The sequence below is a fragment of the Tamandua tetradactyla genome, chromosome X, assembly GCF_023851605.1.
Source record: "Tamandua tetradactyla isolate mTamTet1 chromosome X, mTamTet1.pri, whole genome shotgun sequence".
Lineage (NCBI taxonomy): Eukaryota > Metazoa > Chordata > Mammalia > Pilosa > Myrmecophagidae > Tamandua > Tamandua tetradactyla.
This window is the reverse complement of record NC_135353.1, coordinates 146,801,520-146,823,576: the sequence shown is the minus strand read 5'-3', so window position 1 is coordinate 146,823,576 and position 22,057 is coordinate 146,801,520. Positions and strand designations below refer to the sequence as shown.

General features: G+C 35.0%; 1 long non-coding RNA gene across 1 annotated transcript in view; it reads right to left on the bottom strand.

Annotated features, from left to right (window-relative positions):
- Positions 1-21,948, bottom strand: part of LOC143671147 (uncharacterized) — a 37,760-nt gene extending 15,812 nt beyond the window's left edge. Inside the window, exons 1-2 of the long non-coding RNA XR_013169495.1 lie at positions 21,901-21,948; positions 13,834-13,915 (exon numbers count right to left, since the gene is read on the bottom strand). This is a non-coding gene — a long non-coding RNA (uncharacterized LOC143671147). The remainder of the gene's footprint in view (positions 1-13,833; positions 13,916-21,900) is intronic.
- Between the last annotated feature and the right edge of the window lie 109 nt (positions 21,949-22,057).

Sequence of the window (22,057 nt, the reverse complement as noted above, 5' to 3'; positions counted from 1 at the left end):
ACCATGTACCAAAAAGCATGTCTGGGAAGGAAAACATTAGCATGAGGCGAATGACCCATTTTCTCCATTAACTTGGGTCTTCTGGGAAAGCAAAAATGATGACTTGGTTACATCAAAGCCATTTAGAAAGAATGTGAGATACAACTGCATACCAGTTAGAAAGGTTAAATTAAAAATGCTGGCCATACAAAGTACTAATAAGGTTGTAGAGCAACAGTAACTCTTATATACTGATGGTATGATGTAATATAGTCACATTGCAAAATACTGTGATACAGTCTGAATAACTGACAGGTATGCTTATCATGGTGATCCATCCATCCCATCCCTTCAGTTTATCCAAAGAACATGACAGTATATGTCCACTTAAAGTCTTCTACAGGATTGCCCGCAGCATGGGAAAGGAGCATGGGCTTTGGAAGGATCAGGAGAAGGGGAACACAACAGTGAATGAGGGAACTTGGTTGGAGGCGGTGGATATTAACATAATCTTGATTGTGGTGATAGTTCATAAATATATGCATATGTCAAATTTTATGTTGTCAATTTTAAAGTTTTGAAAATTATTTCAAATCAACTATACCTCAATCAAACCTCTAAGCTCTACGGGATCCAAAAAACTAAATATCTGAAGGAAAATTTAATCCATTACTGCAAAATAAGGAAGACTGAGTATTTAAGACTCAATAATTCACTTCAAGAAATTGCAAAATAAGGGAGGAGTTTAAATACAACAAATTAAAACTAAGATGAATTAATTCAACAGAAAATAAAATAAAATGATCCCTTCCCCAGAAAACAATTAAGTATACCTAAAGAAAAATACTGAGGACAGCCTATATGTGACTATGGCAAAATTGTGAAAGTGAAAATTAACCAATGAAGATTGGCGAATATAGCTAACAGCCTGTGAGGACAGACCGAAGCTAACTCAGATGATCCAAAGTGCTAGTGAGATCAGAGGAGGAACCAGTCAAGGAAGCAAAGGAGAAAGCTTTGAGAATTAGTGAAGGAAACACCTGCCCTAGCCCCTTCTTCCCCCCAAAATGCAGGTCAAGAATATTATTTTTGAAAAGGTTATAAACAAAGGAAAAAGATAAAGCGGTAAACTGGAAAAAAAAAGAGAGAGAGAGACAAGACACATTATCAACACCAGAAATGTAGAGAGTATTTTCACCAAGAGAGGGTATTGTCACTAAGCATCCTGGGGACACATATATTACATTGTAAGCAAATTAATGCCAATATATTTTAAATTGCACAAAATGATGAAATATCAAGAAGAGAAAAAATACTGCTTAATAAAACAGTTAAGCTAGATAGTCTCAATGATTCAGTAAAATGCATCTGTATTGAAAATCTATCCTAAAAACTGATTACCATGCTCTGGTGTCTGAATTCTTGATCTTTTGAAAATAACTGAGGTGAAAATAATCCCAATCTTTCACAACATCTTTCACAGAATAAAAACAGTAGAAACACCCCCAAAGTGTTTTATGAGACCTCTGATAAAGCTTATATCAAACTGAAAATGACATATACAAAAGGAAAATCAAAGAAGTTATGCCTCCCAAGAAAAAGCAATAAAACAAGAGAAAATACAACAAGCATATGTTTGACAAACCAAATCCAAAGACACGGCAATTGTAATACATGACCAAATTGGATTTCTTCTAAGAATGAATTCTTGCTGTTTTGACATTTTGAAATTAAACTACTATAACAAAACTAGGATTAAAATGTCATGACAAAATAGAAACTATATGACAAAATCTGTCATTCAGTAATGATTAAGAAGAAATCACAAAACTGCAGCACATATTATAACCAGTGGCAAAATGCTGAAAATCTTCCCCCCTGAGAACAGAAAAGAGAAAAGGATATGAACTATTAGCAATTCTATCCAGAATTTTGGGGAGGTCATAGCTAGGGCAATGCATGGGGGAAAAAAGCATAAAGATTAGAAAGGAAGACATGAAATACCCACAGCTTGCATATTTATGCTTCCAGACTATCTAATAACAATCTATAGGTAATTTATTAAAAATAAGTGAATTTAATAAGATAGCTGGATTCCATTTAAATAAACACGGTTTGTCTGTTTGTTTTGTGAACAGCAGAAACATTTTATATACATTATATGAAAAGACACACAAACCCTATAGGATAAGGTTATATCTTTAAGTCTTTTTTCCCATGCACTTGTCAATAAAACCTGTGAGTCCTTTTAACACTGATATTTTTGTTGTGTTTTCTGTTATCATGGTAACAGAGGCTCCTGAATATATGATACATTTTCTGTACACTTGACCTTTATTCTAAGCTTAGCAATAAAAAAGACTGTTCTTTGTGGCAGTTTTACTTAGGGCCCTACATTTAATGATCGTACAGGCAAAATAGACTTCAGCTTCTTTAAAGTGTTTCAAAATTAAATTAAATTATTTTCTCCACATGTTTATATTTTTCTCATTTTTTGTTTTACTTTCAAAACTTTATCTGAATCTCCTGTTTGTAACCCTAACTTCTAACACTTTTCTAAACTTTTAACTACAAACGCAAAGATTAGATCTTTCAAATTAACTGCCCGTAATATGCCATCATGTTTTTTTGATTTATAAATTTTGTTACATATACATATGGCTTGTACTCAGTGTAAAATTTTCTAAAAATGCTGACACATATCCCATTTCAGAAGTAATTATGATTAGCAGTGAACTGTGTGTGTATACACAAATATATAAACATACACGTGTTTACAAAGATAATATGTTTACACAACTGTACTCATCTGTACATAAATATACAATTGTACATATCAGTATGTAAACTGAAATTTGTGTTCTCTCTGTAAGCAATATATTTTGGAGATGTCTCCTGTAATTATTTAAGGTCTACCTGATTGGCTTTAAAGGCTGCATAGGAGTCATAGTATGTACACAGAATAGTTTATCAAAGAATAATTGCTTAGACTTTTTATACCCATTATTTAATGCACGTGTGTGTGGCTGTGACTGATACAGACTTAGAAGGAGAAATTACCATGTGGAACAAAATGTAAATTTACACATTTGATAAATATACCAAATTATTTTCCAAAAAAATTAACATTTTATGCTGTTCCCTACATAATCCAGAATCAACATTTTTAAAAACTGCATCTTGTAGCTAAATAATTTCCTTTAAGTATTAAGCATACTTGCAGTATATATCCCTTTACATTTATTTCTTATTCATGCCACTAACTGCATTTCTTAAATAATCTTTCATCTCATAATTATTTGGATACAAAAATTTTACTTTCATCCTATATATATTTATATGTATGCAAAAACTATGGTTTCTTTCCTTTAAGTTCTATATAATGCATGTTACATAATTGATATTGTGATGTAGTACATATACATATATCATTTCCTACCTAAATATTTCCTGCCTAAGAGTAATATTATTGAATATTATATGAATAGAGCAGATATAAGATATTTGGAATAGATAATGTCATTTCATTATTCTGTACCAAAAGATGTTATCTCTTCTCTTACAATAACATTAAATCAACAATTAAAATAACTATTATTTTTAATACCTTGCTTATCAATGTGTTTCTGTAATTTTAACTTTATATAAACTGCAGATATTTTTATCTGTTTAATAAGAAAAATATTTTGGGATTTTATTTCTTTACATAGACCTTTTTCTAGTTTTGATTTTTTTATATTTATGATTAAAATACATCATCTTTTGCATAAATGGAATAATTTTCATTGGAAAGTAGACCATGAAGTTTTCAAAATATTTTATTAATACACTACACGTTTTAACTTTCTATAAAATATAAAGTATTTTAATGACTTGAACAAATGCATATATCCCAAAACCTCAAAGAAATAAAAATATATTATTTCCCACCTGATATATATAGCTGTCTTCTCAGCACAATTCATAGAGAACCAAAGAAAATGTGGCAATATATTTCTAAAAGGTAAAATCACAAACCTAGAATTCTATATCCAGTAAAATTATCCTTCCAAACTGAGAGTACAAATAAAACACAGCCAAGTAAGCAAACCTGAGACAACTTTTCACTGGTGAACCTGAAATTCAAATGATGCTAAAGGAAATTTTTTAAGCCAAAGGGAAATGGCACCTGACAGAAAATGAAAGGTACAGGAAGGACTGAAGATCATTGGATAAGGAATTTGCAGACAAATATAAAAGACCAATGTTTGATAGAAAATGGACTCTAAAGGAAAAATGATAAATGATATGGTACATATATTATGTATAACATCACGCAAATTAAAGGGAGAATAAATGAAATTGTAATGTTATGATGTTACGTTTATGCAGACTGATATAATCTACTTGATGTAGACCATAAAAAGTACAGGAATTTATATATGAATCTCTTCAGCAATGACTAAAGATAACAAAAATACGCATAGGTAATATTACAGTTACTATTAATGAATAGATTTTCACAGAACTTATCTTCAGTAAGAGTCTTCATAAGTCCCTCAATAATGTAATTCCAGAATGTTCTTGATTCCAAGCACATGTTGGCAACTGAAGAAACAGTTTTATGATGAACTAGATAATTAGATTGAAAGAATGTAAGCAATTGATGGGGGAAGAAGAGATCCATCTCTTTACAAGATCATTTTGCTCAACAAATTGCTGGGCAATTATTTCTAGAAAATGGAGTAGACATGTGTTTCTTATTTTCCCTCTTAAGTCCAAAGAAACACCCTGGATATTATAAATATAAACTGAACATACAGAGACTCTGAAAGGTGGAGAGAAGATGGGAAATGGGTGCGGCAATACAGGACCCCAAATGCAACATAACATTGATCATTTTCCATTTTGCTTTTGTTGATGCGCTTTGATTTGATTTGTTTTGTGTTTTACCTTGGTCCGAGTTGGTTTGGTGTTTGCCTTATACTTACCATATGGTGATTTCCGGACCCTCATACCCTTTATGAAGGAGCCAGTTGACAGCATCTGGGGAGAATGGACTTCCTTAATCTGGGGTAGAAATGAGGCTCCTCTTCCTTCCCTACAGGAGTAATGTCAGAGGAGGTCTAGAGGAGATTAATCAACTGTCACCATAGCCCAGCAGTATGAATTCATTTCCCACTGTTTCAGTGAAGCCCACATGAAGAGACGAAAGCTGACACTCCCATCCCTCCAATCCAGGACATTGGATTGTGAGGAAATGGAAATATCAAATTCATCCCATTCAAAAGGAAGCAGAAGTCAATATTACTTGGAGTCAATAGAGACCAAGACAGAAACCTTCAATTTTACAGCCACCTGACAATAGAGTGCTTCCCTCTTTGTTCTGAGTGTGCAGGGGCAGAGGAAATAAGCAATGATCTTAAAAATAAGAAAAATATATTAAATGATCAGGTAATCCATGAAGTAGATGGAAAAAATGAACCAAGATTAAGATCCTGGATGTCTAAGAGGTGAGGGGATGGTGAGAAAAAGGGAGAAAAAATAATTCACGACAAATTCACAATTTTTCAAAAAGTATGAAACTACAGATTGTAGAAGCTTGACAAAACCCTATCCTACCTGAATACAGCCAATGACATCCCCGTCAAGACACACTATAGTAAAACTTCTGAAAGACAAAAAAATATCTTGGACATTAACAGGAGAATAGCAATACCTTACCTAGAAGGGAAATACAATTTGAATAAGAGCAAAATGAGGACCAAAAACCAGGGAAGTCAGATCAAAGTGGCACAAAATTTTCGAATGATAAAAGAAAAAACTCTTAAACCCAACTCATATATCCAGTGAAAATATCCACGAGTGACTTTGAAATCAAGACATTCTCGAATGAATAAAAAGTAAGGATATTTGTTGCCAGTAGAACTACCCTATAAAGGAAGGAGAAAGAAATGCCCTAAACAGAATTGAATGGTAAAACAAGTTATCTTGAAACAAAAAAAAAGAGGAAACCACAAGGGAATAAAGAAAATATATGATTCATGCCAAGGTCCATCCTTCTCTTCTTGAGTATTCGAAATTAAGTTTTCCAACTGAGACCAAAAAAAAAGGACATATTGTCTGGCATCCTTCTGTAGTTACATAAATGGAATGTTTAAGACAACTATATTACAAATAGGGTAAGGCAAAAGTAGTTAAAAGGAGGTAAGCTTTCCACACATTCCTCAAGATACTAAGATGAGGACATATTCAACTATGATAAAATTTTATAACACATACATATAAAATATCTACAGCAATGATCAATAAACTCACAGAAAAGACAGCAAAAAGAGAAGAGAGAAACCATACAATAGAGAACAAACAGAAAAAATAAAATGGTACATATCTACACTAACATATCAATAATAACATTAAATGAAATGGTCTAATACACTGAAGAGTAACACTGGCAGAGCAGATTAAAATATCACTCAAAATATTTATTGTCTACCACAAACACATTGGAATATAATGATATGGGAAGACTGAAAGTTAAAGGATAGGAAAGGATATATCATACCAACAATATTGAAAATAAAGAAGCATTGTTAACATTGATATCAGATAGAGTAGACATAGAGAGCAAAGAAAATAATCAGAAACAGAGAATGACATTCTATAATGATTAAAGAATCAACCCAACATGAATTCTTATCAATCCTCTATGTATATGCACCAAACAACAGAGCTACAAAATTTGGGAAGCAAAACTGAGAGATGGTAAAGCAGAAATAGATGAGTCCACAATCACAGTTGAAAACTTCAACACCCCTATAGCAACAACTAGTGAAACATCTAGCAGATTAAGTCGAGGTACCTAAGAATTCAACACCATAACCTACAGGACCTAATTGACAATTTATATAGCACTTGACTCAACAACAATAGAATACCCAATCTTTTTAGGAGCTCAGAGACCATTCACCAAGATAGACCACATTCTGAGGAAAAAGCAAAATCCACGTGTATTAGTTAGGGTTCTCTAGAGAAACAGAATCAACAGGGAACACTCGCAAATATAAAATTTATAAAAGTGTCTCACGTGACCGCAGGAATGCAGAGTCCAAAACCTGCAGAGCAGGCTGTGAAGCCAATTAAGCAATGAGTGATGCTTAATCTAATCACAGGAAGCCTTTTAAGGAGGATTCAGAAGAGACAGTCTCTCTTCCTGCTTTGGCTGGCGAGCCTCTCCTGTGGAGTTCATCCAGACCCTACATTGGAATCATCGGCTTCACAGCCTGCCCTGTGGATTTTGGACTCTGCATTCCCACGGTCACGTGAGACACTTTTATAAATTTTATATTTGCGAGTGTTCCCTGTTGATTCTGTTTCTCTAGAGAACCCTAACTAATACAACTTGGTACCAGGAGTGGTTCTTAAGAAACAGAATCTTAAAAATGGGTTTTTAGGCATGGTTTTCTACTCTGACTGGACTCAAAGGGACTAAGGACTCTGAGTCCCATAATAAGAATGACACTCCCAATCCATGGAGTGAGTCGGCAAAAGAGATAGTCAAAATATCACCATTCGATTCTCCTAATGCTTTGCTTGTACAAAGCCAGGCTCTAGGGGATAACGTTTTTGACACTTTTACGGAGTTTTGTGGAAATAAGAGGTATAGAGATGTTGGCTGGTTGCTCTTAGATACACTGGACACATTAAGGAGTGAAAGGGATGGCTTAAGCTTCAAACAAGAAGCTTAAGCACCGTCTGATAGATGTACAAGTTTCTATGAGCACCCTGCAGGAAAATCTAACTTCTTGTAGCCATAGACTTGAGATCTCTGAAAATCAGACTCAGAATCTTGTTAGAGTAGCAACATTACAACGAAAACTGAATTCTCAATGTTGCATGCTGTCTGCCATTAAAGTGAGAGCACTGATTGGAAAGGAGTGGGACCCTGAAAAATGAGATGGTGACGTATGGATAGATAATGATGTTGGGGGTAAGGTTGAAACCCTAGGTCATGCTGAGGCTTCTCTAGATAAACCTGTAATAGTTTGCCCTGAGGACATAGCCGCCCACCTCCAGCCTGCCTTGAGGAGTTGGCTACGCAACATCCTCCTGAAGGGATTAGCCCTAGAGTGATTATTCTGTTTCACCAAATGAAACTGCAAATGAATGTCCTGAAGCAAATGGCTTGGAAGATACATCTAATTCTTTTCATGACCCACCCCCACCATCCCTGATTTCTTCCAGACCTATAACTAAAGTCCCAACAGGCCCCTAAAGGTGAGGTGCAAAGTATCACGCATGAGGAAATATGTTATACTCCAAAAGAACTATGAGAGTTTTTCAATTAATATAGACAGATATCTGAGAAATATGTGTAACAATGGATTTTAAAGGTGGGGGATAATGGTGGGAGGAATGTAAGGCTGGATCAGGCTGAATTTATTGATATGGGCCCACTAAGCAGAGATTCTGCATTCAGTGTTATAGCTCGAGGGGTTAGAAAAGGTATTAACAGTTTCTTCGGATGTTTGGTGGAAACATGGATCAAAAGGTGGCCGACATTACCTGAGGTTGAAATGCCAGAACTGCCATGGTATAATGTAGATGAGGGGAGCCAGAGGCTTAGAGAGATTGGAATGTTAGAGTGGACTTATGATGCAAAGCCTGCTCTTACACCCCAGGAATGTCCAGAGGATGCACCTTTTACCAGAACAGTGAGAAATAAATTTGTGAGACTAGCGCCATCATCCGTGAAAAGTTCTGTAGTTGCACTTCTCTGTAGGTCAGATATTACTGTAGGAACTGCTATCACTGAGCTGGAATCTTTAAACACAATGGGGATGACTGGATCCTGAGTTGGCAGGAGTCAGGTGGCAGCACTTAATCGCCAAAAACAGGGTAGATGTGGCTATTATAATAGACAGCAAACTCAAAGCAGGAGTCAAAATTATATGACTCGCAGAGATTTGTGGCATTGGCTAGTAAATCATGGGGTACCTAGAAATACAATAAAAGACAGTCTACTAAACGCTTGTTCGAGCTGCATAAACAAGAGTTCTAGGTCAATTGAACAGAAGTCTAACCTGAATTAAAAAAACACAAAGTCACAGCCCCTTAATCAATTTCCAGACTTGAAACAGTATACAGACCTAGAGCCCCTTAAATGAAGTGGAGGCCAGGTCTCTTTGGAGGAGAATCTTGTTACACTCCCACAAATTTATACTGTTAATCTTCCTCCAAGCCTTCTGCAAGGAGACTGACAGTCTTTTACCAGGGTAGCTGTGCATTGGGAAAAATGAAATGATCAGATGTTCCGGGGATTATGAACTGGTTCAGAAGTGAAATTAATTCCAGGGGACCCAAAATGTCACTCTTATCCACCAGTCAGAGTGAGGGCTTATGGAGGCCAGGTGATCAATGGAGTTTTAGCTCAGGTCCATCTCACAGTGGGTCCAGTGGGCCCCCAGACCCATTCTGCAGTTTTTTCCCCAGTTCCAGAATGTATAACTGGAATAGACATACTGAGCAACTGGAAGAATCCCCACACTGGTTCTCTAACTTGTACAGTGAGTGCTATTATGGTGGGAAAGGCCAAGTGGAAGCCACTAGAACTACCCCTAACTAGCAAAATAGTAAATCAGAAGCAATACCAGATTCCTGGCTGGTTTTCAGAGATTACTGCCTCTCTTAAGGATTTGAAGGATGCAGGGGTGGTGATTCCTACCACATCCCTATTCAACTCTCCTATTTGGCCTGTGCAAAAAACAGAGGGGTCTTGGAGGATGACAGTGGATTGTCATAAGCTCAACCAGGTGGTAACTCCAATTGCAGATGCTGTTCCAGATGTGGTATCATTGCTTGAGCAAGTCAATACATCTGCTGGAACCTGGTATGCAGCTATTGATCTGGCAAATGCTTTTATCTCAACAGCTATTACTAAGGACCACCAGAAACAGTTTGCTTTCAGTTGGCAAGGATAGCAATATACTTTCACTGTCCTAACTTGGGGCATATCAACTCTCCAGCCCTATGTCATAATCTTGTCCACAGGGACCTTGATTGTTTCTCCCTCCCACAAGACATCACACTGGTCCATTATATTGATGATATCATGTGGATTGGATCTAGTGAGCAAGAAGTAGCAACTACTCTAGACTTACTGGTAAGGCATTTGTGGGTCAGAGGATGGGAGATAAATCGAAGAAAAATACAGGGGCCTTCCACCTCAGTGAAATTTCTAGGTGTCCATTGGTGTGGGGTACGTCGAGATATCCCTTCTAAGGTGAAGCATAAGTTGCTGCATCTGGCCCCTCCTACGACCAAAACAGAGGGGCAATGCCTAGTTTGGTCTCTTTGGATTTTGGCAAAAACATATTTCCCATTTGGTTGTGCTACTCCGGCCTATTTATCAAGTGACCAGAAAAGCTGCTAATTTTGAGTCGGGACCTGAATAAGAGGAGCCTCTGCGACAGGTCCAGGCTGCTGTACAAGCTGCTCTGCCACTTGGGTTGTATGATCCAACAGATCCAATGGTGCTGGAAGTGTCAGTGGCAAATAGAGATACTGTTTGGAGCCTTTGGCAGGCCCCTTATACGAAAATCACAACGCAGACCCTTAGGATTTTGGAGCAAAGCCTTACCGTCTGCTGCAGATAATTACTCTCCTTTTGAGAAACAGCTTTTGGCCTACTACTGGGCCTTAATAGAGACTGAACGCTTAACCATGGGCCACAAAATTACCATGAGACCTGAGTTGCCTATCATGAGCTGGGTGTTGTCTGGCCCACCAAGCAATAAAGCTGGGCGTGCGCAGCAGCCCTCGATTGTAAAATGGAAATGATATATACAAAATAGGGCCAGAGCAGATCCAGAAGGCACAAGTGCCATGAAGAAGTGGACCAAATGCCCATGGTCTCTACTCCTGCCACATTACCTTCTCTTTCCCAGACCAGAGCTATAGATTCTTGGGGAGTTCCTTATAGTGAATTGACTGAGGAAGAGAAAACTTGGGCCTGGTTTACAAATGGTTCAGCACGATATACAGGTACCACCCGAAAGGGGACAGCTGCAGCACTATAACCCCTTTCTGGGGTGTCCTTGAAGGACACTGGTGAGGGGAAATCCTCCCAGTGGGCAGAACTTCGAACAGTGCACCTCGTTCATTTTCCTTGGAAGGAGAACTGGCCAGAAGTACATTTGTATACTGACTCATGGGCTGTTGCTAATGGTTTGGCTGGATGGTCAGGGACTTGGAAAGACCATAATTGGAACATTGGTGACAAAGAGGTCTAGGGAATAAGTATGTGGATAGACCTTTCTGATTGGGCTAAAAAAATGAACATATTTGTGCCCCATGTGAATGCACACCAGAGGGTGACTTCAACAGAGGAAGGTTTTAATAACTAAGTGTATTAGATGACCCATTCTGTGGATACGAGTCAGCCTCTATCCCCAGCAACTCCTGTCATTCTCCAATGAGCTCATGAACAAAGTGGTCATGGTGGTAGGGATGGAGGTTATGCATCGGCTCAGCAACATGGACTTCCACTTACCAAGGCTGACTTGGCTATAACCACTGCTGAGTGCCCAATCTGCCAGCAGCAAAGACCCACACTCATCACCCAATATGGCACCATTCCCTGAGATGACCACAGCCAGCTACATGGTGGCAGGTTGATTACACTGGACCACACTCTTCATGTTAGGGGCAGCGATTTGTTCTACCTGTAACAGAGACATACTCTGGATACGGGTTTGCTTTCCCCGCACACAATGCTTCTGCCAAAACTACCATCCACGGGCTTACAGAATGCCTTATCTATCGTCATGGTATTCCACACGGCATTGCTTCTAATCAAGGAACACACTTCACCACAAATGAAGTGTGGGAATTGGCACATGCTCATGGAATTCTCTGGTCTTACCATGTTCCCCATTATCCAGAAGCAGCTGGAGTGATAGAACAGTGGAATGGCCTTTCGAAAACTCGCTTACAGTGCCAACTAGGTGGCAATACTTGAAGGGCTGGCCTAATGTTCTCCAGGAAGCTGTATATTCTCTGAATCAGCATCCGCTGTATGGTACTGTTTCTCCCACAGCCAGGTTCCATGGGTTTAGGAACCAAGGAGTGGAAATGGGAGTGGTACCACTCACTATTACCCCTAGTGATCCACTAGGAAAATTTTTGCTTCTTGTCCCTGCGACCCTGAGCTCTGCTAGTCTACAGCTTTTAGTTCCAAAAGGGGGAGTGCTTCCACCAGAAGAAACAGCAATAATTCCATTGAACTGGAATCTAAGACAGCCACCTGGTCACTTTGGGCTACTCATGCCCCTGGATCAACAAGGAAGAAGGGGATTACATTATTGTCTGTGGTGATTGACTCTATCAGAGGGAAATAGGACTGCAACCACACAATGAAGGTAAAGAAGAGTTTTCTTGGAATATAGGAGATCCCCTAGGGCATCTTTGAGTACTACCATGCCCTGTGATTAAAATCAATGGAAAACTGCAACAACCCAATCCAGGCAGGACTACCAATGGCTCTGAGACTTCAGGAATGAAGGTTTGGGTCACCCCACCAGGCAAAGAACCATGGCCAGCTGAAGTGCTGGCTGAGGGTAAAGGGAACATGGAATGGGTAGTAGAAGAAGGTACTAATAAATATGAACTACGACCACGTGATCAGTACAGAAATGAGGAATGTAATGCTGTTTTGTTTCTGTTACACTTTTTAAGTTGTAAGATATCAATTTTAAGAATGAATATTACCCACGGACTTGTACCCTATTCTGGAGACAGTTAATGTGTTTCTAGTTATATGTAGGACAGCTGAGTACTGTTAGGTGAAAGAAAAAATGTGTGTTTTGTTTTTTATTTAGAAATTAGGTATGGTTTAAGGCGATATTTATAGCTGCCAAGTTGACAAGGGGTGGACTGTCATGGTCAGGTTCATGTGTCAACTTGGCCATGTGGTGGTACCTGTTCATCTGGTTGGGCAAGTGCTGGCTTGTGTGTTGAATAAGGACATTTCATAGAATTAAATCATGATCATGTCAGCTGCATTCACAGCTGATTCCATTTGTAATCAGCCAAGGGGAGTGTTTTCAGCAATGAGTGATGCTCAGTCTAATCACTGGAAGCCTTTTAAGGAGGATTCAGAAGAGACAGCCTCTCTTCCTGCTTCAGCTGGCGAGCCTCTCCTGTGGAGTTCGTCCAGACCCTCCATCAGAATTGTCGGCTTCACAGCCTGCCCTACGGATTTTGAATGCTGCATTCCCACAGTCATGTGACACACTTTTATAAATTTTATATTCGCGAGTGTTCCCTGTTGATTCTGTTTCTCTAGAGAACCCTAACTAATACAGAATTTTAATCTGTTCTTGTGCATTTTTTTCATCATATCAACACTGGCAACAAATCAGTAATTGTAACAAGAAATAACTGATATTTTGCTTGAGAATTAGCTGATTGCTTAAATTATTCTCATTTGTATATAATCTGTGCATTTATGTTTTAGATATTTATTTATTATTTTATTTATTTATTTATTTTACATGGGAAGGCACCAGGAATCGAACCCAGGTCCTCTGGCATGGCAGGCAAGCATCCTTGCCTGCTGAGCCACCATGGCCTGCCCGTATGTTTTAGATATTTAAACTTAAAAATTGATATTTCTGGCTTCAGTTATTTTTCATGTAAGCTTTTTTGGCGTTTTTAACCTTATTTTACTATTACTGTCAATTTAATAAATTATCTTTTTATTTACTTAATATTTAACTTTGGATTGACATAATAATTACTGAAGGTTTTCAATATGGTTTTATTAAAACCATATACAAAGCAAAAATTTCCGTGAAATAAAGATATATTACCCACCTTGAATGGTTATTTATTGATCGCTGCTTTCTTAACAGAATCCATGGTGAAGCTGAAAAAATGCAGCATCAGATTTCCAATGCTGAAAGCAAAGAAAGAACTTTCAAAGGTGGATTCTATATCTAGCAAACTTATATTTCCAAACTCAGAGTGAAATAATAAACAGTCACATAAACCTCATGCAATTTGTCACTGGCCAATCTGTAACACAAATTATGTTAAAGGAAGCTCCTAAGGCTGAAGGGAAATGACATGGGATAGAAACTGAGAATTTCAGGAAGGAGTGAAGAGCACTTGAGTGTGAACACATCTGGATAAATTTTAAAGACAATTTTTCTACTACTTCATTAAAACAAAATGGAGTTTAAAATATAAAACTTTTGTATGATCAATGTAAAATATTATTTATAAAATTTGTTATTGTAAAAGCTTAAGGTTTTTGCATTTAGGCGGAGTTGATTATAATTTTTTAATTATAGGAAATAAATATGCTATCTAAGCAATATCAAGTTTTATAAGATATTTAAACAAAATATTCAACAATAAAGCATGAAGGACTGGGGGAATAATTGGAATTGTCCTGCCAATAATTTACATCTACACAAAGTAGCAAGCTCTTAACATGAAGTAGACATACTTCATAAGAGATTCATGTGCTATTAAACAGAACTCAAACTCAATTTAATACAGAAGTATATGTAATATTCTAGTATGTTTAGTATTACTGAATAACCAATTACCTCAAACCTTATCTTCTATATAATACTCCATATTTACTTATCTATTCTTCATTTGGCTCTACCTCAGTAATATACCTCCATACATTGTCCACAACTGGCACCTGCTGGGAACTAAAGAATCATTTAAGTATTCAATGAAAAAATTTCACTGTAGTACACTAAGCAAATAATGACAAAAAGGATCCACTTCTGAGTAGATACTTCTGCTGAAAATAAAATTTGTATCTTATTTAGGTAAACATTGGTTAACAGGCTAAAGGAGGAAAAGCAACTAAAACAAAAACATTTGTGGACCAGACCCACATACAGGCAGACAAGCCATTTCAGCCCAATCTTCTTGCTGAGAAAAATCTAGGAAACACTGGAAGATACTAAAGATACTGTTTGAATATCCACAGACCTAAGGAAGCAAGCATTTGAAGAGACAGGATTTCAATCAGAATCCAAGGCGGCAATACCCAAAGTTGGTAATATTTATTCACTCGTGGCATTTGCAAAATCAGCGAACACTGAGAACAAAACGTGCTGAGCAGAAAGTTGCAGTTAAAAAGCTGAGCAGCTGAGCAGACTTCAACAATCTCATCAACCCAGGACACGTTGGGTTCAGGATAAACCAACGATAAAAGTCTCTGGAAAACAACCAAAAAGTTCATGTGGCACAGCCAAGGAGCTGTGCCCTATAATATGTCTATATGAATAAGAAGCAGAAAATACCTCATAATGAAGAAAAAAAAATCGTAAGATTGGAAAGGAAAAAATGAAACCATCTTTATTCCAAAAGTGCATGTTTATGTTTCCAGATTACCAAACAATGGTCTCTAAGTAATAAAATAAAATAAGTGAATTTGGCAAGATTTCTTGATTTCATACAATTAAACTTAAATACCTTATTTCTGAGGGGACCAATTACTACCAAGCATTTTATATACAAAATAAGAAATAGCACCAAAACCCTACATGTATTTTAAAGGCTTTTTTCCTTCTAGCTTACCATAGAAATTGAGAGACATTTTACCTTCATTACTGTTATCACGTTCTAATACAAGACAAACTTTAGATTAGATCTGACATTTAATCCTAATTTAACATTCTTTCTATTATTTACAGTTCATATATTGATCTGACTGAGTTCAACTTCTTTTAAGTGTTTCACAATTAAATTATTGTCTCAACAGTCTTTTACATATATTTCTTCATTATTTTTTCGTTTTTACATCTTTTCTAAATCTCCTGTTTGTAAACCTAACTTCTTACCATGTTTGGTACTATTGTAAAATAAAAATGCTAACAGTAGATCTTTCAAAATATTTATTAGGAATAAGCCATCCCATGGTTATTTTGATGTAAAGTTTTACTACATACAAATATGGTACTCGTTCACTGAAGATTTTCAAAAAATATCCATACATATCCCTTTTCAGAAGTAGTTTTGATTGGCAGTGAAGTGTGTAAATAAAGAGGTGTAAACACAAATATATATTTATATGAATAATATATTTACACACCTGAACACATATCAATAAGCATATTCCAATTTACTTTTTCGCTTTTTAGCAATGTATCTTGGAAATATCTTATGCAAATACATAAAATATACCTGAATGTTTTTAAAAGCTACACAGTATTCAAAGTATGGATACCGTGCAGTTTATCAAAAAATATCTGTTTTTACTTTTCACACCTATACTTTAATGCAACTTCCTTTTATGTCAATGGCAACAAACTGGAAAATAATAATAGAAACATAATAATAAGCTCTAGAAAAATCTGCAAACAAAACAAAAAAATTGGTAAATAACTTAAGGATCAAAAAGGAAGTCTACAGGAAAATAAAAAGAATACATTAAAATTAATTTTATGAACCTAGTATTACATTGATTCTAGAACCAGACAAAGAAGCACACACTCAAAAAAAAAAACACAGAACAATCCTGAACACAAGCACAAAATCATTAGCAAAATACTAGTAAGTAGAGTTCAGCAATATATAGAATTATTTATATGCCATTCCCAAGTGCAGTTAATCCCAAAGATGCAAATCTTGTTCAACACTGGGAAAACAATCAATATAACTGGCCGTATTAACAGATTAACAACAAAATTCACATGATTATATAAACCCATGAAGGAAAAGCAATTAATAATTTCAAAACGGACTCATCAAAAAATATCTCAAAAAAATAGGAAAAGGAAAGAACTTCCTCAATTTGTTAATGAGACTCTATTTTAAAAAACTATAGCTAACATTTACTTAAGGTAGAAAAGTGAATGCTTTACCCCTAAGATCAGGAACATACCAAGTATGTCTAATTTCAACACTCTAATTCATCATAGTGTTGGAAGGTCAGGCCAAAGCAATGAGGCAGGAAAAAAATAAAAGAAAAACATATCTGAAAAGGAAAAATAAAATTGTCCCCAATTAAAGATGGTATGATAGCAACTTAGAAAATCCCAAGGAATCTAAAAAACACCTCAAAATAATAAGTGAGTTCAGCGAGGTCACAGGATGCAAATTTATTAATTTCTGTGTATTAAAAATAAACACATTGACACCAAAATAATAATACAACAAAATGTACAATTTGTGAAAAAATAAAACACCTAGGTGTAAACAGAACAAACCATGTGTAGGCATTATATGCTAAAAATACATAATAGAAATGAAAGAAATAAAAAAAAAGGATCTAAAGAAAAGGAAAGACATCCTATTTTCATGGATTGGAAGACAAAATAGAAAAGATTATAATTCTCTTCAAACATAGATTCCTTTAACAGGATTCCTAACAAAGTCACAAAAACTTAGGAAGTTTTATTTATAGCAATAGACAAGATTGTTTACTATTTATATGGTACTTCCATTTATATGGAAGGGCAAAGAAACTAGAATAGATACAAACTTTTGAAAAAAGAACAATAAACTTTGTAGAATTACACTACCCAATTTCCAAAAGTATTATATAGGCTACAATAATCAAGGCAGTGTGATATTGGTGGAGGCACAGATAAATGGCATAGAGAGAGAACTCAGAGGTAGCCCTGCCACAGTATGGCTAACAGATTCTGATAAGCTGCAAAAGCAACTTAATGGAGGAAAGGATATTCCTTCCAACAAATGCTGCTAATGCAAATGATGCTCTTCCGCAGAAAATTAAAAGAATGAATCTTGATCTAAACCTCACAACTTATGCAAAATATTAGCTCATAGAGATAATAAACTTAAATATAAAACAGAAACAATTCTTTTAAATAGTAAAATTTTGGATCTAGGACTTGACACAAGAAACACAATTCCTAAGTGGGAAATTTGATAAACTGGACTTCATAAAAATTACAAATTTCTGCAGTGAAAAATTTTACACTGTTAAGAGGATGAAAGGTCAATCTATAAACTTGAAGTAAACCTTTTCAAGGCATAAATACCAAGAAGGATTAATATATAGAATATATACATTCTTCTCAAAACTCAACAGTAAAAAAGTAAAAATACAATTTTTAAATAGACAAAAGAAATGAACAGAAATTTCACCAAAGATATACAAATGACAAATAAGCATGTGGAAAGATGTTCAACAAAACAGCAATTAGATAAATACAAATTAAAACAAAGAGGTATCATTATACTTCTATCAGAATGGCTAAAAAAAAAATAGTGATAGCACCCATTGCCAGCAAGGATGCAGGGGAACTCTGTAACTCATGCCATTATACATTGCATGTGGAAAGATAAATGTGGAAGCCATTCTGGAAAACATTTAAGCAGTTCCTTAAAAAAAAAAAATAACTAAAAATGTAAATGCCATATGATAAAGCTATTATACTCTCAGGTATTTATCTCAGAGAAATGAAGAGTTATGTCTACACAGAGCATTGTATACAAAAGTCTATGACAAAATTATCTGCTTTAACCAAAAAAACAAAAACAATCAGAAGTCCTTAAATGAGTCCATGTTTGAGCAAACTGTGGTACATCATGCGATAAAATACTACTCAGCTATAAAAGGAAGCCTTAATGAATATCCTTTCCCAGTTTTAGCAAATTTTAACAGCAATAAAAAGAACAAACTACTGAAAGACATTAAAAAATCCGATGACTCTTTAGAGAACTATACAGAGTGGAAAAACCAAATCCCAAAGGTCACATAAGATTCCATTAGAATAATATTCTTGACAATGAAAAGACATTTAGAAATGAAGAACACACACTTGCCAGAATGCAGGGATGGAGTGTGGGGGGGGGGAGGGGGACAGGGCACAAAATATGTTGGTGTCCCTATAAACTACAACAACCAAGTGATTTTTGTGTAGAGTGAAATGTTCTGTACCTTGACTCTATCAAAGATAGTGAACTATACTTTTGCAAGATGTTAAAATTAGCTAGAACTAGGTAAAGGGTATATATCTCTGTATTATTCCTTCATGTGCCAGTGAATGTACAATAATCACAAAATAGAAATTTTAGCGTGATATTTTTATTTTCTTTAACATACAGATTAGTCTAACAGGATATGAGACAAAACATTTGCAAACTAAAACATACTTCAAAAGTATTGGTTGTGAGGATAGCTTCTTCTAGTAATGACAAATCAGCAATTTCAGCCCCAAAATTCTCCTGAGTGAAATTACAGAAGATGGAAGAACACAAAAAAACCCACTGGTTTGAAAGAATCACTAACCCACAGAAGCAAGTACTGAAGAAACAGAAACACAGGGAAAAGATTTTTAGGCCAAGCTAATGTGAATCAAGTTTGGTACCCTTTTCCAAACACAGTATTTTACACCAAGGATCAGATTTAGAACCAAAAACCGCTTGGAAATAGTTAGACAAGGAAATCTGAATATTTTTGTATTTGTTAAATAAAATGTGTTCATATAGAAAAACTTTCCTACAAATGAATTCCATGTCTTTAAGCCTGAAATTCTTCTATTTTCAATATAATTGAGAAGAAAATAAGAATCTAGCACAACTTTTCTCTCACTATAACAGTTAAAAGAAACATAATATTTTATGAGACCCATATAAACATTCACAAAATTGATCCATTATCCATAAAGGAAATCATACTAAATGCAAAATTTTAAATAAAATACTTTAAGGGCAACAAATGGAATCCAAAGAGACTTCAACAAATGAACCATGAGCAAACTGGGTTTAATCCAAGAATGGATTCTTATTGGTTTATCATTTTAAAATCAAATCACATTAAAAAATTAAAGAATAAAATCATAACACTGTCACAATACATACAGGGTAGCCATTTGGCACAATCTACTACTGAATTATTATTTTAAAAAAACTCACAAACTACAGTAAATATGAATATTAGTTTTCAAATACTGAAAACCACCACTTAATCATGATTGAAAACAAGCATGCCCGCTATCACTAGTTCTATTCAACAGTTTATTGAGGTCTTAGCTACAGCAAGAAAGAAGGAAAAAGAAACAAGAATGCTTAAAGACTAGAAAAGAAAAATAGAAACAACCCTTATTCATAAAGTGATTGTTTATATTTCCAAACAAAGAGTACTTGATAGGAAATAAATTAGAAAAAGTGAATTTAACGTAATTGCTGGTTCCCTATAGTTAAATCAAAACAAATTTTTCTGAGAACTGTAATTCTTACTAAACATTTTATACACATCACAAGTAATGAAACAAAAACACTACAGATCAAGGTTATATTTTAAAAGCTGTTTCCATATACTTAGATAAAAGTTGACAAGATATTCACACTGATTGGTGTTGTAATTTTCCGGATATTGTGGCAACAGAGGTCCTTGAATATAAGACACATTTTGGCTTACCTTTGACATTTAATCTTAGGGAAGATTAAAAGGTTATTCTTTGAGACAGTTTTATTTATGGTCCCTTATGTAATAATCTCACTGAGTAATTAGAGGTCAGTTTCTTATAAATGGTTCATAACTAAATAAAATTATTTTCTCCATGTAAATTATTTGTATTTTTTCTTATGTCTTTAATTTTAAACTCTCTTCTATTTCTAGCCTTAAGCATACTTTTTATCTGTTCTGAACTACTTTTAAAAAGTAAATCTTTCAAAACAATCATTAGCATGTAGTCATGTGACTTTTTTCATTAATTAGAATACATGCTCAGTTTAAAATTTCCAAAAAATTCAGACGCATACCCCTTCACAGAAATAACCACGATTAAGAGTACAGTGTACATATAAAACACACATGCATAAATAAATATTTAAATAATACATTTGCATACCTACACACATTTGAAATAATTTATTATTGGCTTTTTGTATGCACTATGTCTTGGAAATACCTTCTTCAGCTATTTAATATCTATCTAATTTTATGTAAATGTTGTATAATACTATTTATGGTATGAATGCACTGGGGTTTTTTTATTGCTGTTTTGCTCTTTCATACCCATACTGCAATGCATGTGTGACAACTACTGTTAGAGAATCATAGAAAGGCAATTGCTACGTAAAAAGGTAAGAAATCTATTTTTTTTCTAAAGAATATTAATTCCCAGTAGCTCCTTATCATTTTATATTCCCTCCAAAATCTGGTATCAAACTTTTTTTAAAAGGATATCCCGAACTTATTTTATGCCTACAAAGTATTAAATAAATTTCTGTAGTAATTTCCAATTTATACTTATTCTGTGAGAACTCTTGATGCATTTTACTAATTTCCTTTGTAAAAGAAAAGGGAAATCGGTATTGAAATATACCAATATTATTATGTATTAATTCTCTTTCTAGATACGTGCATAAACTCCTGTTACTTTCACTTATATTCTATATAATTTCTATATAATTTGTTTTGATGTGTACTATATTTGTCAACATCATTTCACCTATAAAGTGCTTTTCTAAAGCAGGGCTTTATTGATTATCATATTATTAAACTAGATAGAATACACATCTGTCACTTCAGTATTATTTATCAAGAGTTTTAAATTTTTCTCATATGTTCTCATGCGTGTCAACACTAACAAATGATCAGTAATTGTAATAAGCAACCATTTTGATATTTCACTTCGGAGCGGTTTCAAATAATTTTCATTTGTATACAATCTCTGGTGACAACTTTATGTGTTTAAGAGGAAATAGAAGTGGATACTTTAGTTTTCATGTGCGTTCTTTTTTTCATTTGGTGTATATTACTGTTACTTTCAAATAAGTTGTCTTTTATGTGAAGAGATCGAATTTCAATTGACACTACAGGTATTGACGTTTTGTGGTATTTTATTGATAAGCTATTTTGGGACTTTATGGAATATAAAGAATACTACTGAAGTGACAAAATCGAAAAGTACCTAGAAATAAAAATGTGTCACTTACCGAAGAACCACATCTTAAAAAACAGCTGCCTTCTCAAGAGAACCTGAGGAAATGAAGCAGAATCTTGCCAATGTTTAAAGAAAAAATAAAACTGTCAACATGGAATTATTTATCTAGCAAATTATGCTATAAAATTTCAGGCAAACCCATGTAAACC